This window comes from Hevea brasiliensis, chromosome 12 (genome assembly GCF_030052815.1).
Source record: "Hevea brasiliensis isolate MT/VB/25A 57/8 chromosome 12, ASM3005281v1, whole genome shotgun sequence".
NCBI lineage: Eukaryota > Viridiplantae > Streptophyta > Magnoliopsida > Malpighiales > Euphorbiaceae > Hevea > Hevea brasiliensis.
The window spans coordinates 55388812-55405850 of NC_079504.1; the positions used below are offsets into that span (position 1 = coordinate 55388812).

The 17039-nt window shown below is 32.1% G+C and overlaps 1 pseudogene; it reads right to left on the minus strand.

Moving 5' to 3' along the window:
- Window positions 1-14328: 14328 nt before the first annotated feature.
- On the minus strand, window positions 14329-16052 carry LOC131171230 (protein TONNEAU 1b-like; annotated as a pseudogene).
- Between the last annotated feature and the right edge of the window lie 987 nt (window positions 16053-17039).

Here is a 17039-nt window from a genome sequence, read left to right on the forward strand (position 1 = left end):
TATCGAATGTGACATATTAACGACATTAAAACCTAATTTACCTAAAACGCAACGAGGGTCAGTATATTAGGTGATTAAGTGAATAATTGAGTTCAGTGCATTATTTACCAAACACCATCAATAGAGACAGTTTAATTTAGCACTGAAACACTTCAAATTGTGTTTCTCAGTTAACAAAGACTCAGAAAAAGGAAAAGAAATACTGAGTCAGGACCAGAAGACAAATATCAGAGGTGTGTGCACAACAACTGTTTCTTTTGAATTATTTTCAATTGAAATAAATATTGACTATTTGTATATTATTATTTTAAATTGTGTAAATGAGTTTGATGGACACTTATTGATTGAAAAATATTGTGAATGATTTGAAACTGTGAAAAATTGTTTGAATGACATTGATGGTTACTTATTGATTGAAAAGCATTAGAAATGGTTTGAAACCACAGCTATCATGTATATTGATCGTATTCCTCATTAGCTTGTCTAGTGGGACGAATTGAATTCCCTCTCTGGCTGAAGTGTTGAGGTGTGTGCCTATTGAGGACGAATTGGATGAGTACTCATATTTTTGCTAGCTAGCCATGTTATTCCTCATTAGTCATCGACTTTTGGGACGAATTGAATACCTCATTAGCCATCGGCTTTTGGGACGAATTGAACTATGGATCATGATTAAGCTGTGTGTGATTTATTGATGTGTATTGTGAGATTGTGAAATGGATTTAAACTCTCATTGACATATGCTGTCTTTTGAATTCAAACATGATCTGACTTATGAAAAATTATTGTGATATTGACAAATGGAGTTTAAATTCTTGTTGACATTTATTGTCTTGAATTTAACTATGGTTTTAAGTATCCACTATTTACATGACTTATGAATTGTGATTTAAATTGTATTTGGTTAATGTTGTGCACCACTGAGACATTGTCTCAAATGATAGCTTTTTATTGTCGCGCAGTAGAGAGACAGACAGTGCAGACTAGACCGCATATACATCTAGCGAGGATTACTCGTATAATGAGTATACCAAGATTTTGCATTTTGTATCAGAATGTATGACATCGTATGTACATTTTGTTTTTGGTTTTGAGCAGTTGTAAATTCAAATTGTACCTTGAAGTTGTAAATTAATTATGAGTTATTTGACTTGTGAAAATTGTATTATATTTCCTTATCTCAGACTTTGAAAAATTTCTATGGAATTGAGTTGATAAATTGTTGTGTTGAGAAATATATTGGAGTTGAGATTTGGAACATTATTGAAGTGCTTTTTATAGGTTTTCTGAAGAACTGTTTTGTCCAAAATACAGATGGCACTCTGCCAAAATTTTTACAGAAATTCCAAATAAATCAAATGAGTTAGTTGTTTCACTTCAGTTCACCAAAGTTTTTAACACCTGTAAATAGTGCTCACCACGGTAAAAGAAGTAAGAAAAGTTTTTAAAATCCCTTGTAGTATATTTAATGGGTTATCAGTAGATGGAGTTGGTAATTCATTAGGTATACTACGGGATCATGTTATGCCTTACAGAGGGGTAAGGTGTGACAGCGGAAGATTCATTATTGTGATGGTACTGTGCACGATGATTCGACCTCCCCGACCACAGGGAGTTAGAATCTGATTCGACCTCCCCGACCATAGGGAGTTAGAATCACATCGAATATGGCCCTTTCGGATTAGTCTTGCATAGTTAGTGAGATAAAGAATGATTTTTGAGATAAAGAATGAGTTTTGAGATACAGTATGATTTTTGAGATACAATATGATTTTTGAGATACAGTATGATTTTTGAAATACATAATGATTCTTGAGATACAGAATGGCTTTTGAATGGTAAGAAATTGTGATTTCAATTATGATTTATGTATAATTGATTTTGTTGGAATTACTTAAAAGGATAATCATGATTTGATAAATTGAATTTTGTGCTCCAAGTCATTTATACAAATGATTTACATTATTGGCAATGAATATTTTGAGTTGTGAAATTTGATGAGTATTCAGATTCCCAAATTATTTACTGTAAATTTTGTCAATGTATATTATACTATGTTTTAAATTATAGTTGTGCACCATCGAAGTTCACCACTCAATGATAGCTTTGTATGTCGTCACAGTAAGAAGAGCATAGAGCAGTAAGTAAATTTCCTTGAAGATATATTCAGATCAGCTCCAGGTATATCATAGGTATACCCATGTACATAGGTTTTGATGTATGCATGTAATAATATGTATGTAAATTATTTGAGCAGTTGTATAGAAACTCTTGTAAAATATTTTGGTTTGTAATTAAATGTAAATTATTGTAAATGTAAATTTGAGATTTCATTTACTTGAATAGTTTTGTATTATATTTCTTGTATCTCAGTCTTTGAAAAATCATCATGGATTTGAGTTGAGAAAAATGTTGTGTTGAGAAAAATGTTGGAGTTGAGATTTGCAAATACATATTGAAGTGCTTTTTTACAGTTTTCAAGAACTGCTTTATCCAAAATACAGAGGGCACTCGCCAAAATTTTTACGTAAATTCCAAATAAGTCAAATGTGTCATTCTATCACTTGGTCGTCAAAAAGGTTTTAACACCTGTAAATAGTGCTCACCAGTGTAAAAGAAGTAAGAAAAGTTTTGAAAATCCCTTGTAGTGTATTTAATGGGTTATCAGTAGACGGAGTTGGTAATTCATTAGGTATACTACGGGATCATGTTATGCCTCACAGAGGGGTAGGGTGTGACAAAATCCCACATCGGCAAAGCACGGAGATGGTCTTGGGCTCAAAAGTAATGATATATAAGATGGGGGAACTAATCACTAGAGGCGCCTTTTGGTGGAATGGCCTAGAGAGTTGGAAGAACTCCAGGGTTAAACGTGCTCGTTTGAGAGAAATCCTAGGATGGGTGACCTCCTGGGAAGTTCTCCATTCCACCTATGGGACAAAACCGTGAGGCTTATGGCCAAAGCGGACAATTCCTCTAGTGGCTGGTTCCCAATCGTTACAATAGGTATCAGAGCCGCTCGCGTGTCCTCTTGGGCGATGGTGGGGCAAACCTCAGCGAGGACGCTAAGTCCCGAAAGGGGGGGAGAAAGGTCCCTTAGGCAAATCCCACATCGGCAAAGCACGGAGATGGTCTTGGGCTCAAAAGTAATGATATATAAGATGGGGGAACTAATCACTAGAGGCGGCTTTTAGTGGAATGGCCTGGAGAGTTGGAAGATCTCCAGGGTTAAACATGCTCGTTTGAGAGAAATCCTAGGATGGGTGACCTCCTGGGAAGTTCTCCATTCCACCTATGGGACAAAACCGTGAGGCTTATGGCCAAAGCAGACAATTCTTCTAGTGGCTGGTTCCCAATCGCTACAGAGTGTTTTCAATTCTTGTTTCATTAAAAGTGTAACCAAGGTTGTGGGTAGTTTATTTATGGAAGAATTTTTGAAGTTTGATGTTTTAATAGAGATGTACATTTTGGCAGATATGGAAATTTAGTATATGTAGCTTGTTTTTACTTGTTTATGGTTGTTTAAGATGTTGTTATTGATGGCAGCATGGATATGTGTATAATGGTTTGGAATTGGGTATGTAAATGGGGTATGTTCATGAGGTTAAATGATGTAAATGGACTTTGGAAAAATTTTGTATTATAGTGTGCATGTTGAGAATAGTTACAAGCTGTCCAAAATGACCAAAAATGTGTTATTAAAGGTGTTAATAGTAAGGTACAAACCAAAATTGGCATGAAGGAAGTAATTTGGTAAGTATTGAATATGTAATTGGTAAGTGATGAGAAGTTTGTAGTAAGATAGTGTATGTTTTGGCTTAGAACCTTAAGTGTGTGACTCCAATTGGTATGAGACAAATTGGAGGTGAAACTAGGCACAAAATGTGCCAACTTTCATGAAGGAAGCTTACCAAAATTCTACCTAGAAGGTGACTTGAAAAATGACCAAATCTGGATTAGTGACTTGAAAGCCTGAAAATTGACCATTTGGGCAGTAATTAGTGTTTTGCCATAACTCACTCAAAACAGGTCCAAATGAACTGAAATTTTTATCATGAATAGCTTAGACATATATCTACAATTCTTATGAAGACACTAAAGCCCAGAAATGGCCAGAAGTAAGCCAAATAGCTTGCACAATTTCAGGTACCAAAACTGGCCGAACCAAAAGTGACCTAAAAATGACTTAAAGTTACCATTTTGATGCATTATGTCCAGCATTGGTAAATTGACCATCTTGGTCTACACAACTCAGAATGACCTGAAATTTTACCCCGCGTGCAATAAGAGATAGACCTACAAGTTTGTAGTTTGGACCGAAATCCGAAAACCGAGGGAACTAGGTCGTTCGGCTAGGTTAAAATAGTGCACCGAAATCTGGTAAATTGCAATAAAATGCAATACACTTGAAAATGAATTTGGTAACATATACCAACACTAAAGGGCTATAAAATGTGACATATTGGTAACATTGGAATTGACTCACTTAGAGTGCATCAAGGGTCAACATTATAAGTTGACTAATGAAATGAATTAAAGGGAATGGTACCAAGAAAATTTAGATATTGGATTTTATGGTTGGAAAAAAATTCATTGAGTACTAAAACACTTTAAATTGTGTGTTTCAGTTGATAAGGATATTGAGAAGCATAAAGAACATTGAGTCAAGGCCTAAAAGCGACTCAAATCAAGTTTGTGCATAACTAGTTTTTAACTAATTTTGTTCCTTATATTTCATATGATTAAATGACATATTTTTCTTATGTATATTGTTTAACAAGCATTGGATTTAATTCAATGATTATTGAAATTGTTATAGTATGTATGAATTCAGCTTTGTGAAATGGTATTTCCACAAGTATCAAGCATTGTTGTGAATTGAATAAATTATGTTTTGAAAAATTGTGATAGAACATGTTTTGAATTGTGATGGGCAATTTACATAGAAAAATGCAAATTTATGATTTGAATTGTGATGAGCATAAAAATTATTGGATATTAGAATTGACTTTGAATCGAATTGTATTGTGACTTATGCTCGCTAAAAGGATTGTGATATTATTTTATATCTCACTATAGATGCTTGACTAGGTTATTACCCATCTCTCTCATTTGTTGAGAAAACAATGGAGTTAGTTGTGTTTTGATTACCATGGTACCTGCACAAGCTTAGATTCTCCTCTTATTAAAGGTTAGATCTAAGTTTTTTTTATGTTATGGCCCTTTCGGAAGTTTCATTTTTGTGATGTGTACTGTGCACGATGATTCGACCTCTTTGACCATAGGGAGTTAGAATCCGATTCGACCTCTCCGACCATAGGGAGTTAGAATCACCCCGAAGATGGCCCTTTCGGATTAGTCTTGCATAGTTAGTGAGATAAAGAATGGCTTTGAATGGTAAAGAATTGTGATTTCAATTATGATTTATGTATAATTGATTTTGTTGGAATTACGTTAAATGGTTAGTTATGATTTGATAAATTGAATTTCGTTATCAAAGTCATTTTATACAAATGATTTATATTATTGGCAATAAATATTTTAAGTTTTGGAATTTGATGAGTATCCAGATTTCCAAATTATTTGCTGTAATTTTTATTAAGGTATATTGTACTATGTTTTAAATTATAGTTGTGCACCACTAAGTTCACCACTCAGCGATAGCTTTGTATGCTGTCGTAGGTGAAAAGAGCATAGAGCAATTGAGTAAGCTTCTTTGAAGAGACATTCAGATCAGCTCCAGGTATACCCATGTACACAGGTTTTGATGTATGCATGTAATAATATGTATATAAATTATTTGAGCAGTTGTATAAAAACTCTTGTAAAATATTTTGGTATGTAATTAAATGTAAATTATTGTGATATAAATGTTGAGTCTTGTAATCAATGAAATATTTTTTATGATGAGATTGGTTTGAAAATGAATTGATTTAATTATTGAGATTTAAATTGTGAGTTGAAATGAAGTTATTGGAGTTGTATTTGAGAAAACATATTGGGAGTGTTTTCCTTTTCAGGTTTGAAGAACTGTTCTCTCAAAACACAGCCGGCACTTTACCGAAATTTTGAAAAAAAAAATTTATAACACCAGATTTTAATCGATGATTTAAATTTCACGAAAATTGTTTTAAAATCCCATGTAGTATATCTAATGGGTTATCGGTAGGCGAAGTACGGTAATTCATTAGGTGTACTATGGGATCATGTTACATCTTACGGGGGAGTAGGGTGTGACAATAAGAGGTGCTAAATCATTACTCGACAGTCAAGTTAAGGAAGAAGATAAGATTGAGGAATAAAATAATTAAAGTTAAGTTGTGGAATGAAAAAAGAAACAAATAGAATAGTAAGAAATGAGAAAAACCCTAGATGAGGAATTGCCACCAAGGCAAACAACTTACTTAAAACGCGTAATGATACCCCGAACTATTTTATCAAGAAAGAAATAAGTTAAACAAAAGCAAACAAGATAGTGCAAAATGGCACATAGGCCTTGGTCATAAATGGAGATGATAAGATAATGGTTATGGACCTATGGCCAATGAAGAGATAAGCAATTCATATATGACCAACAAGGTCATTTAAAAAAAAAAACAAAATACTACAAAGAAAAATAATTGATAAAACAACAGTAAGAAAAGATGAAAATATTCTAAACTAAACTGAAGGTTGCATCAAATGATCAAGAGATTTGATAAGAAAAGAGTAAAATTAAGTTCTCACCCATAGGATCGTACGAGGTCCTAGAAAGAGTGGATCCACTAGCACACAGATTTGCTTACCTTTAAAATTGAAATGAATTTGAATCTAACTTATGACAGAAGCTCTTAAGAAACTTGGCACATGTGGTGAGCAATCGATGAGTAAATAGTATTAGTTAAAGTGCTAAGGAACCATCATTCAGGCCAGGAAGCTACTTGGGAGCGTGAATAGGACATGAGGAGACAGCACCCACAACTGTTCAGAGACTGATACCAGGTAAAATTTTTTGAGGACGAAATTATTTTAAAGGGGGAAGAATTGTAACACCCTTATTTGCATAGCCTGGTATATGTTACTGTTCCAGTGATCGATACCGGTTCGGACAATTAAGAGGATTAGAACTATGTTTAAGACACCTAGAAAAGCCCTAATCGAAAATAAATAGTGATTACCAGATAGAAAAGTAAAAATAAGAAAAACAGAACATAAAAGGTTAAATGAGTCGGGAGTCATAGCAATAGGTGACCTTCCCGGGAAGTGACAGTGAGGTCAGTCTAAACTCAAATTTCAAACCATAAAATGTGATGTTACGGTCCTTAGGACTATTGCGAACATAGTGGAAAAGAGAAAATCATAGAAAAGAATTTTTAAGCAGGTCAAATAATTAGGTCAGTGATCCGGAAGAAATATCGAATAACTTGTAAACTGGATTGAACCGAAGAGAGGCGATTTGGTCAATTCACCCCTAGAACTGACTCCTGACCTAACTATCCAATAAAATCTGAGAAATGAAAATTTTGAAATATGGAATTAAATTAAAGAAGTATGGGAAAAACAAAAGGAAAAGAAAATTAAATTAAAAAGACTTATGACATCATCATGGTGATGCAAGCATGACCTCATTAATATTATAATTTTAAAATATTAAAAAGTGAGGATAAATATTACAAAAATAAGACAAAAAAATAAAAAGAAAAAAGTAGTCTTCTTCTTCCATTTTATGCCACTCTTTCTTTCTCTCTAATTCTCTCACAATTCCACCATTTTTAACCCTAAAAGCTTGATTTCTCCTCCATTCCTCACCATAAAAACCCTAACCACCAACATTAAAGTTTGATTTTAGACCTTGGTGGAGTGATTAGTAACAAAAAGAGGAAGAAAAGGAGACTTGGAGAATTAGAGAATCCATAAATCAAGGTATGTATAAATTGTTTTTAAATCTTTAAATACTACTTGAAATTTAGTTGAGATGCATGGAAATTGTGAAGAAAATGAAAATAATCTTGCATGCATGATGAGTAGAAAATTTGGTAGCTATGATGTTAGGAGAGGTTGGAGTGTTTTAGTTTAATGAATTATGTATATAAGCCTAATTAAGTGTGCAGAGAAAGTTTATATATCTTAATTGCATAAATTGAAACACTTGGAAAAGTTAGGGTTCTTTACCTTAGGGTTATGGAAAAAAAAAATGGAGAATGAGTAAATTGATGTAAAAGAGCTTATTTGAGTTGAGAAATGGTCAATTGTGACATTTTGTGGTGTGTATGAATTGTTGGAAACAAGTTTAAATTCGGATTGGAGAGGGTCAATCTGCAGGCAGCTTGACCTAAGTCCCTTTCAGGGACTAAAATTAAAAATTTACCAACCCACTTGGTGTGATGCCAATTGGGGATGAAACTAGACACAAAATGGCACATTTTTTATTAAGGAATCATGCCCAGAAAATGACCATAACTTAGTGAACAATTAGGCCAAATCTGGATTAGGGCACACTGACCTGTACAAAAATGACCAAATGAATAGTAGTTGCATAAATGACCATAACTTGGCCTAGGAAGGTCCAAATGACCTAAAATTTTACCAGTAGAATGCTGAGACTATAGACCTACACCTTTCATGAAGAAAATAAACCCAAATTTTGACCATAACCTATTTGAAAATCCACCTGAAGTCAACACACCAAAACTGCCAGAACCAAGAAAGTGCCCAGAATTCTCGGTTTGAACTAATCCGGCAAGCCTTAGAAAAATGGCCATATCTTGGGTTACAAAACTCCAAATGGAGTGATTCAAAAAGGTAATTAAAGATAAGACAATACGGAATAACTTTGATGAAGGACATTTAGCCAAATTCCCACTGTAGACAGACCAATGGAATAGTACAAACAGGCAACCCAAAACTGAAATTTTGAGATTTAACCCTAATAGGCTTTGAATTGAATTTGGCAATCAATGCCAACAAAAATATGACTCAAAATGTGGTATGTGAGTATAATTAGAATTAGCATATCTAATTAGTATGAAAAAGTCAATATTTTGACTAAATGGTCAAATGAATAGTAACTACAATTACACTAAGTACAAAGGACTCAATTTTATGGGGTAAATTAAGTGTATAAAATTTAATTATTGAATTTATTAGTTAGAAATAAATTGAATAGATATTGAAATACTCTAGTTATGTGTTTTAGTGGAAAGAGAGCCCTCCAAGGAAGGAGGAGGAATGGAACCAAGACAAGTCTAAATAAGAGGTTTGTGCACAACTAACTCTTTTGTTATTTTTCACTTCCAAATTGATTTGAATAAATTTATTGTATGATTTATGATTTTTGTTGTCTTGAGAATTTTAACTTATTGAATGAAATTGTATAAATTAAATGTAAATTTTCTTATGCATTTAAGGATTTATTGCATGGGTTTGAGAATTGTAAATTTTAAGTTTGATGTGTTGCCAACCCAAAGCATGAATTTATAATGATTAAATATGTTAATGGTTTGTAAACACTTTTGTAAATAGAAATTGTTTTGAATATGATTTGAAACCACAGTTGACATGGCAATATGTTTTGAATTCTCATTAGCTTGTTTAGTGAGATATCTCCTCCACTTGATGGGGTGAGTTCCTTCCTCTCTGACTTGCCAGTTGGGGAAGATTTTGGATGAGTAATCATATATAGTAGCTAGTCTTTGTTCCTCCCTTTTAGCCTCGGTTATTGGGAGAGTTTGAAATGTCGTGGTGTACAATACAACATCTATTATGAATTTTGGGTCATGGGTTCAACTGTGTGAATTGTTGGTAAAGCCCTTTAAATTATGCATAGTTTGATAAATTGTGATTGAAATAAATAATTTGTTAGAGATTTTAAATTTCTTTTTTGTATTGTTTTAGGATTTAAAAGAAACGCAGATAAATAGTTACAATTTAATTAAATGTTATTCAAATGAATAATTTGCATGAATGAAAATATTGATTTCTGAATGTCATGAATTTTGAAAAATTTAGAAATTTTAAAGTTTTATTAGTTATGAATTGTCATGCATAACTTGTATTAAGTTTTAAATTATTAGTTTGTGCACCACTGAGTTTACCACTCAGCGATAGCTTTGTATGCTGTCGCAGGTGAAAGAAAATATAAAGCAGCTGAGCGAGATTACTGAAAGACACTGTAAAACTATCGTCGGGCATATCATAGGTATACCCTTGTACATTAGATTTTGATGTAATTCTGTAATTATATGTACGTAAGTTCATTTGAGCAGTTGTACCAACTCTTTTGTAATACACTTTTGGAATGTAATCAAATACAAATTATTGTAATATTATTTTGAGATTTTTTGTACTTATAAAGTTTTGTATTATTAAATTTTTAATGCTCCCATGAATGTAAATATTAATTTTGTTACCTTAATGAGATGTTTCAATTTTTGGTGTAATTTAAACAGTGTATTGAGTTGCTTGTGCTGATTTGTGAAATAAAATTGAATAATGGAGCTGTGGTTGAGAAATATATTGGGAGTGTCTTTCTTTTAAGGTTTTGAAGAACTGTTTACTCAAAATACAGACGGCACTCTGCCAAAATTTTTGTAAAAATTATGGAGATTTTAAATATAAAAAATTTGATTTATGTTTGGACTTTAAATAAAGGTTTTAATATCTAAAAAAAAAAAATTACCCACCAATTTCAAAATGAACGAAAAATTATTTTAAAATCCCTTGTAGTATATTTAATAGGTTACTGGTAGGCAAAGTATGGTAATTCATTAGGTGTAATACGGGAGAATGTTACATCTTACGAGGAGTAGGGTGTGACAAACACAGTGGAAAAGAGAAATCACAGAAAAGAATTTTTAAGCAGGTCAAATTATTAGGTAAGGGATCCGGAAGAAATATCGAATAACTTACAAACTAGATCAGACCGACGAGGGGCAAATTGGTCAATTCACCCTTAGAGGTGACTCCTGACCTAGCTGTTCAATAAAATCTGAAAAATGAAGATTGTGAAATATAGAATTAAATTGAAGAAGCTATGGAAAAACAAAAGAAAAGAAATGAAAATTTAAAACAATTTATGACATCACCTTAATGACCTAAGCATGAGGTCATAATTAATTATCATTTAATTAATTATTTTGACTAAGTCAAAATAAGGATAAATACACATAAAATGAAAGAAAAAAAAATAATTTTGTCTTCTTCCCTTAGATGTGCCGCCCCATTTCTCTCTCCTCTCTCTCTCATTTTCTTCCACCATTATTAAAGAATAAAAAGCTTGAATTTCCTTTGTTTCCTTCCATAAATCCCCCAAATCCCAACACTAAATCTCACCCTTAGACCTAGAAAAACTCTTTGGGAGTAAGAAGAAGGAGAAAAATTAGAGAATTGAAGAACTAGGGAATCCACAAATTGAGGTAAGTGCAACTTCAAGCTTAGATTCTTATTAAATTCATGAATTTAAGTTTAAATGTGATGAAATTGCATTAGAAATAAGGAAAACCATGCTTGAATAATGGAAGAGAAAATTTGACAGCTATGGGGTTATGAGGTGTTGAAGTGTTTTAGTTGAATTAATTATGTATGTAAGCCTAATTAGGCATGTAGAGATGATTAGAACACCTTAATTGCATAAATTGAAACACTTGAAAAAAATTAGGCTTCTTGACCTTAGGGTTTTGGGGAGAAAATTTGAGAATTTAGTAAATTGATGTACTTTGACCTAAGTGAGGTTTAAAATGGTGAAATGGTGTAATTTAGAATGTGTTTAAATGGTGAGAAATTAAGTCAAATTCGGATTGGTGAGGGTTCACTACTAAACAGCCTGACCTAGGTCCCTTTTAGAGACCAAAACTGTAATTTTGCCTCTCCAAATTAGTGTGAGGTCAATTGGAGATGAAAATAAACACATAATGACATATTTTTCATTCAGGAATCATGCCCAGAAAATGACCATAACTTAGTGAACAATTAGGTCAAACTTTGGTGTAGTGTACTGCCACTGTACCAAAATGACCAAATAAATAGTATTTATTCATTTTGCCATAACTTGGTGTAGGAAGGTCCAAATGACCTGAATCTTATACCGATGCAAAGCTGAGACATAGCCCTACAACTTTTATGAAGGAAAAAATCCAAATTATGACCATAACCTATCCGAAAAATCGCTTGCAGTCAGCACACCAAAACTGCCAGTATCCAAAAAATGTCTAGAATTCTGGGTAATACTAAATCCGGCTAGCCCCATTCAAATAGTGATATATTGGGCTACAAAACTCCAAATGGAGTGATTCAAAAAGGGAATTAAAGCTAAGACAATAAGGAACAATTTCTATGAAGAAAACGTTGCCAAATTCTAACAGCAATATGATTAATAAAACAGTACAATACAGGACACAAAATCTGGAAAATTTGAAATTGTGCCTATGAAACCTAAAAATCTAAGGAGCAATTAAAACTAACAAAATTGATAACCAAAATGTGGTATATGGATGAAATTGAAATCCCTATACCTATTAAGTATAAAAAGTCAACAAATTGACTTGAATAGTGTCATGAATAGTAACCCCGAAATGAAAATTTTCAAGAACGTTAGTTTAAGCATATTGGAGCTAGAATTAAGTATATATGAATTAATTGTTGGATTTATTATGAGATAAGATACTAAAATACTATAAATTGTGTGTTTTAGCTGAAAAAGACCTGGATAAGGATAGGGCAAGCTGAGTCAAGACCTAGAGGTGACTCACATCAGGTTTGTGCACAATAACTTGTCACTTTCGATTTGCTATTAGAAAATTTATTTGAATACATTTTGGAGCAATTTATGCTAAAAAATGCTTAGAGAAATGTTGTGTTGCCTACTTTGTAAATGGAAATTTGAAATGAAAATTAATTAATGTTTTGCATGAAATGTTGAATAATATGATTTTGAAATTGTTTTTTATTCACACTTGGTATGGCAGTCCCTTACTATGTTCTTCCTCCACTTGTGGGGTTGAGTTTGAAATTTGATCATTTTCTTCCCAGACTGGCTTGCCAGTCTGAGGTGAGTTTAGATGAGTACTCATTAGCTAGCTAGCCACCTCCCTCATTGATTTCGATTAGTGGGGTGAGTTTGCCTTGTCGTAGTGTACAACACAGCATGTTTAGAAATTTTGTGTCATGGCCTAAGTTGAGTTATTGATTGGCAACACTGTGTTTATTAAATTGTTTGATCAAATTTGTGTTATATTAAGCTTTGAAAATTGTGAAACATTTAAATTGTGATTTGTGATAGATGTGATTTGAAAATTGAAATGTGATTGTAAAATATTTGAATTGTGAATTAATGACAAATGTTTATATTTTGCATTTTATATTTTATTGTGCACCACTGAGTATTTTTATACTCAGCGTTAGCTTTCTTTGCTGTCGCAGATAGAGATAAGGAAAAAGCAGCAGAGTGAGCTACTGATTGTTAGGACTACACTGAAGCTTTTGTATGGGTATTTAGTTATATTCTTGTAGTTTATTTTGATGTAAATAGTTTAGTGTCATATGTGTTAATATAAAATTGAGCAGTTATATAGTAAATTGTAACAATATTATCTTTTGGATTTTTATGCCTATAAATTAAATTGTGATTGCAAATTATTTATTTTGATTGCAATGTGTATAAATTAATTTGAAATATTTGAGATGACAATTTTGTTTTGAATTATGGAGATTGGGTTGATTTGTATTGATTGAAAGTTTTGGTGGTTAAGATTTGATGAAGTGCACTATTTGGAAGTGTTTTCACAGGTTTTGAAGAACTGGTTTTTTTCCAAGTATAGATGGCACTCTGCCGAAATTTTTATCAAATTTGCGAAAATTTTAAATTGATTGAAAATTTGATATGTGGTTTAACTTCAAATAAAAGTTTTTTATTTCCTACAAAAAATGCTCAGCACCTTCAAAAAATAAGAAAATTGTTTTAAAATCCCTTGTAGTGTATTTAATGGGTTATCAGTAGGTGAAGTTAGGTAATTCATTAACTATATTACGGGATCATGTTATGCCTTACAGAGGGGTAAGGTGTGACACATCCACATTATTTCAGGATACTCTAAACACGGTTCCAATTTCTCAAAGGTACTAGTAAAACATTTGTAGACAACTCATATAACCACAACCACTATTTTATGCATTGATAATAACAAAATTAGACGTCACAAAACAGATAAATAATAAGTCCTTATGTGTATTAATTGGTCAAAATAATTAGACACCAAAACAAACTGCAAATTGCATTTAAACTTGGTCTAATAAACATAAAGACTCAATTCTAGAAAATTCAGCCGAAAAAGTTTGACATCCAAAAAGAAGACTTTACACACAAACCTCAAATTTCAAAAATCCTTCAAGAACATCCAAAAGTAGAGGACCACTATCGCCATTGCTTTTAAGATCATATCCATTTTTGCTACTAAATTCTTTTAGCTCAGCTTTCCAAAATTCTTTATGCTACAATGTAAAATAATACAAGGATTATTAACATTCACATAAAAGAAAAAAAAATATCTTAAATATCAAGTAAAAAAATTTATTGTATATAATACATTGAAAAATGACTTGATTACCAAATTGCACTCTGGCAAATAAACTTTAAGCGAATGATTTAGCTATGCCCAGTCTAAGTATTCACATATCGATGCAGTTAGTAACCTCCCTGCATTTGTAGAGAAAACTCAGAACACAGTAATAATAAAATGACCATGAACTTCTTGTTACACTAATAAAGAATACAAATGTTTATATTAGAATATGCAATTTTAAATGACACAAGCAATTGCTATGTAAGAAGCCTCTATTGATGAATGCAAAACAAAAAAAAATTGTATTTCCTAATGTTCAACATAAAGGTGAATACACATCAGCAACACAATCTAAAAGTCCATCATTAATAGTTTAATTTCTAGAAGCACATAAACCCAATAAGTCCAAAATTTCAATCTCTTAATAAAGAAAACTTTAAAACATGGATGTCATTATACTAGGAAAACCTTTTACTTGTTGCCATTTCCTCATCCAAAGTGCACCAAGCAACTTTCTTCCTAGAACAAACATGGCCTTATCAACTAGTTATTCAATTTATTCAGAAATACTATGAAGAATGCCAACTGAGAGAGAGAGAGAGAGAGAGAGAGAGAGAGAGAGAGAGAGGAAAAAAAAAACCTCTCATATAATTAAAAGCTGAAATTCAAGGAGCAACCTGAAGGAGACACATGAAGTTGTTTTGCACGATCATTGCGGCTCCCTAACAAAGCAAGAGGTAAGCCTTCTTCCTTTTCAATTACTCTACCCTCCTCTTGAATTGCCTCAAAGACACTTGCCCTGAGGTCACCCTAGGAGCAAAAACAACACATTAACAATAAAAGAAAGCTCTAAAAAAATAAAAAAGGAAGGAAATGAAAGGGAACCACACCCCAAAATTACACTGATAATGAAGAAATAAAGCATAACCTAGTCACCAACCAAAAAGCAGTTTAGCTTTATAGTCAATTTCTATATTTCACTACATACCCCTACCCATCCCCCCTCTCGAAAAAAAAAAAAAAAAAAAAAAAAGCTTCCTAAAACTCACTCTGAACATAAACCTCAGCACCAAATCAACAATTAATTTAATCTGTAGGAGAATAACGCTAATTCTCTGCACACGCAGAGAAGGGGAAATTTAAAAATCGGAGATTCACATAAGTCTACAACAAGCATTGATCTTGAATAAAAATCAAAACCCTAGCTACAAGTAATCAAATTTCACTATAGTAATCCAAGAAAATGGACTAGTAGACTAATTCCTTTCATATAAATGAAAAAAACGAACAACCCCTTATTGTCTTATCCCACTAATTAACTTAAGGAAAGGTAAATTCCCCGTTCCCCATTTTCTTTTTCACATTCTAATCCACTAATATCAGTTTCTCAGTAACCAAATAGAAGTATAGAAAATTTAAGAAAATATTTACCCGAATCTTAGCCAATAAACCCTTCTTCTCAAGGTTTTGAGTAATAAGAGTCTTAAGGTCCATCATTTCTCTGGTGTAATCGTCCATTTTTAAATTTTCAGCTCCTTTCTTCTCCATTTACTCTTCCTCTCTTTAGGGACTGTTTGGATGAGGTGATGGAAGGGTAAGCAATGGAAGGGTAAGGAAGGGGAAGGATAAGGACAGTTATAATAAAAAAATCTCATGTTTAGAAAAAAGTGAATTAATGGAAAGGTAAGGAGGGATAATATATATTCATTATGTTTGGGAAGTGGTGAAGAAGGGGTAAATTTAAGGGGTGTAGAAATAGAAATATTCATAACTATCCTCTCTCTTTCCTTAACTCTCCTTACATCCCAATTTGGGGTGTAAAAAAAATTAAGATTTGAGAGGTGAGAGAGGGTAAAGCTCACTATTACTTACCTTTATCCTCTATTAACTCACATTTTCTCAAACAGGTTAAAGTAATTATTTACCCCTCCTTACCTTTATTTACCCCTCCCTCACCTTCATCCAAATAGACCCTTAACGTTCTAACTCTCGTTTTGGGGGTATTCTATAAATGGAAAATAAGGTAATTTAATAAAATTTTAGAATTTTGTTTACTGATAATTTTTTGTGTAAATAATTTATTATGAAAAATTTATTAATTTAATAAAAATAATGATTAAATGTAATTATTTTTTTAATTTAATACAATTTACTATGATGAATATCACATTTGTAGTTTTTAATAAAATTTGCACAATATAATTTATCCATTAATTTTTTTTTCAAAAAATATTATATATATATTTTTAAAAAACTTTACTTTTTTTTTAAGTTAATAAATTTTTTATAATTAATAAATTTATGAAAGAAAGCTAATTTATAAAAATCACATGAGATGAATTGTAAAATTTTGTTATCTTATTTTACATAACAAAATAATTTTACTTTGCAATGAAACAAATACCCACATAATACATCTCTCTTTTATATATAGGATTTTTTGAAAAATTTGGACCAAAGCTTAAATATGCCCTGGAAATATAGATCAATAGTCAATTGAGCCCT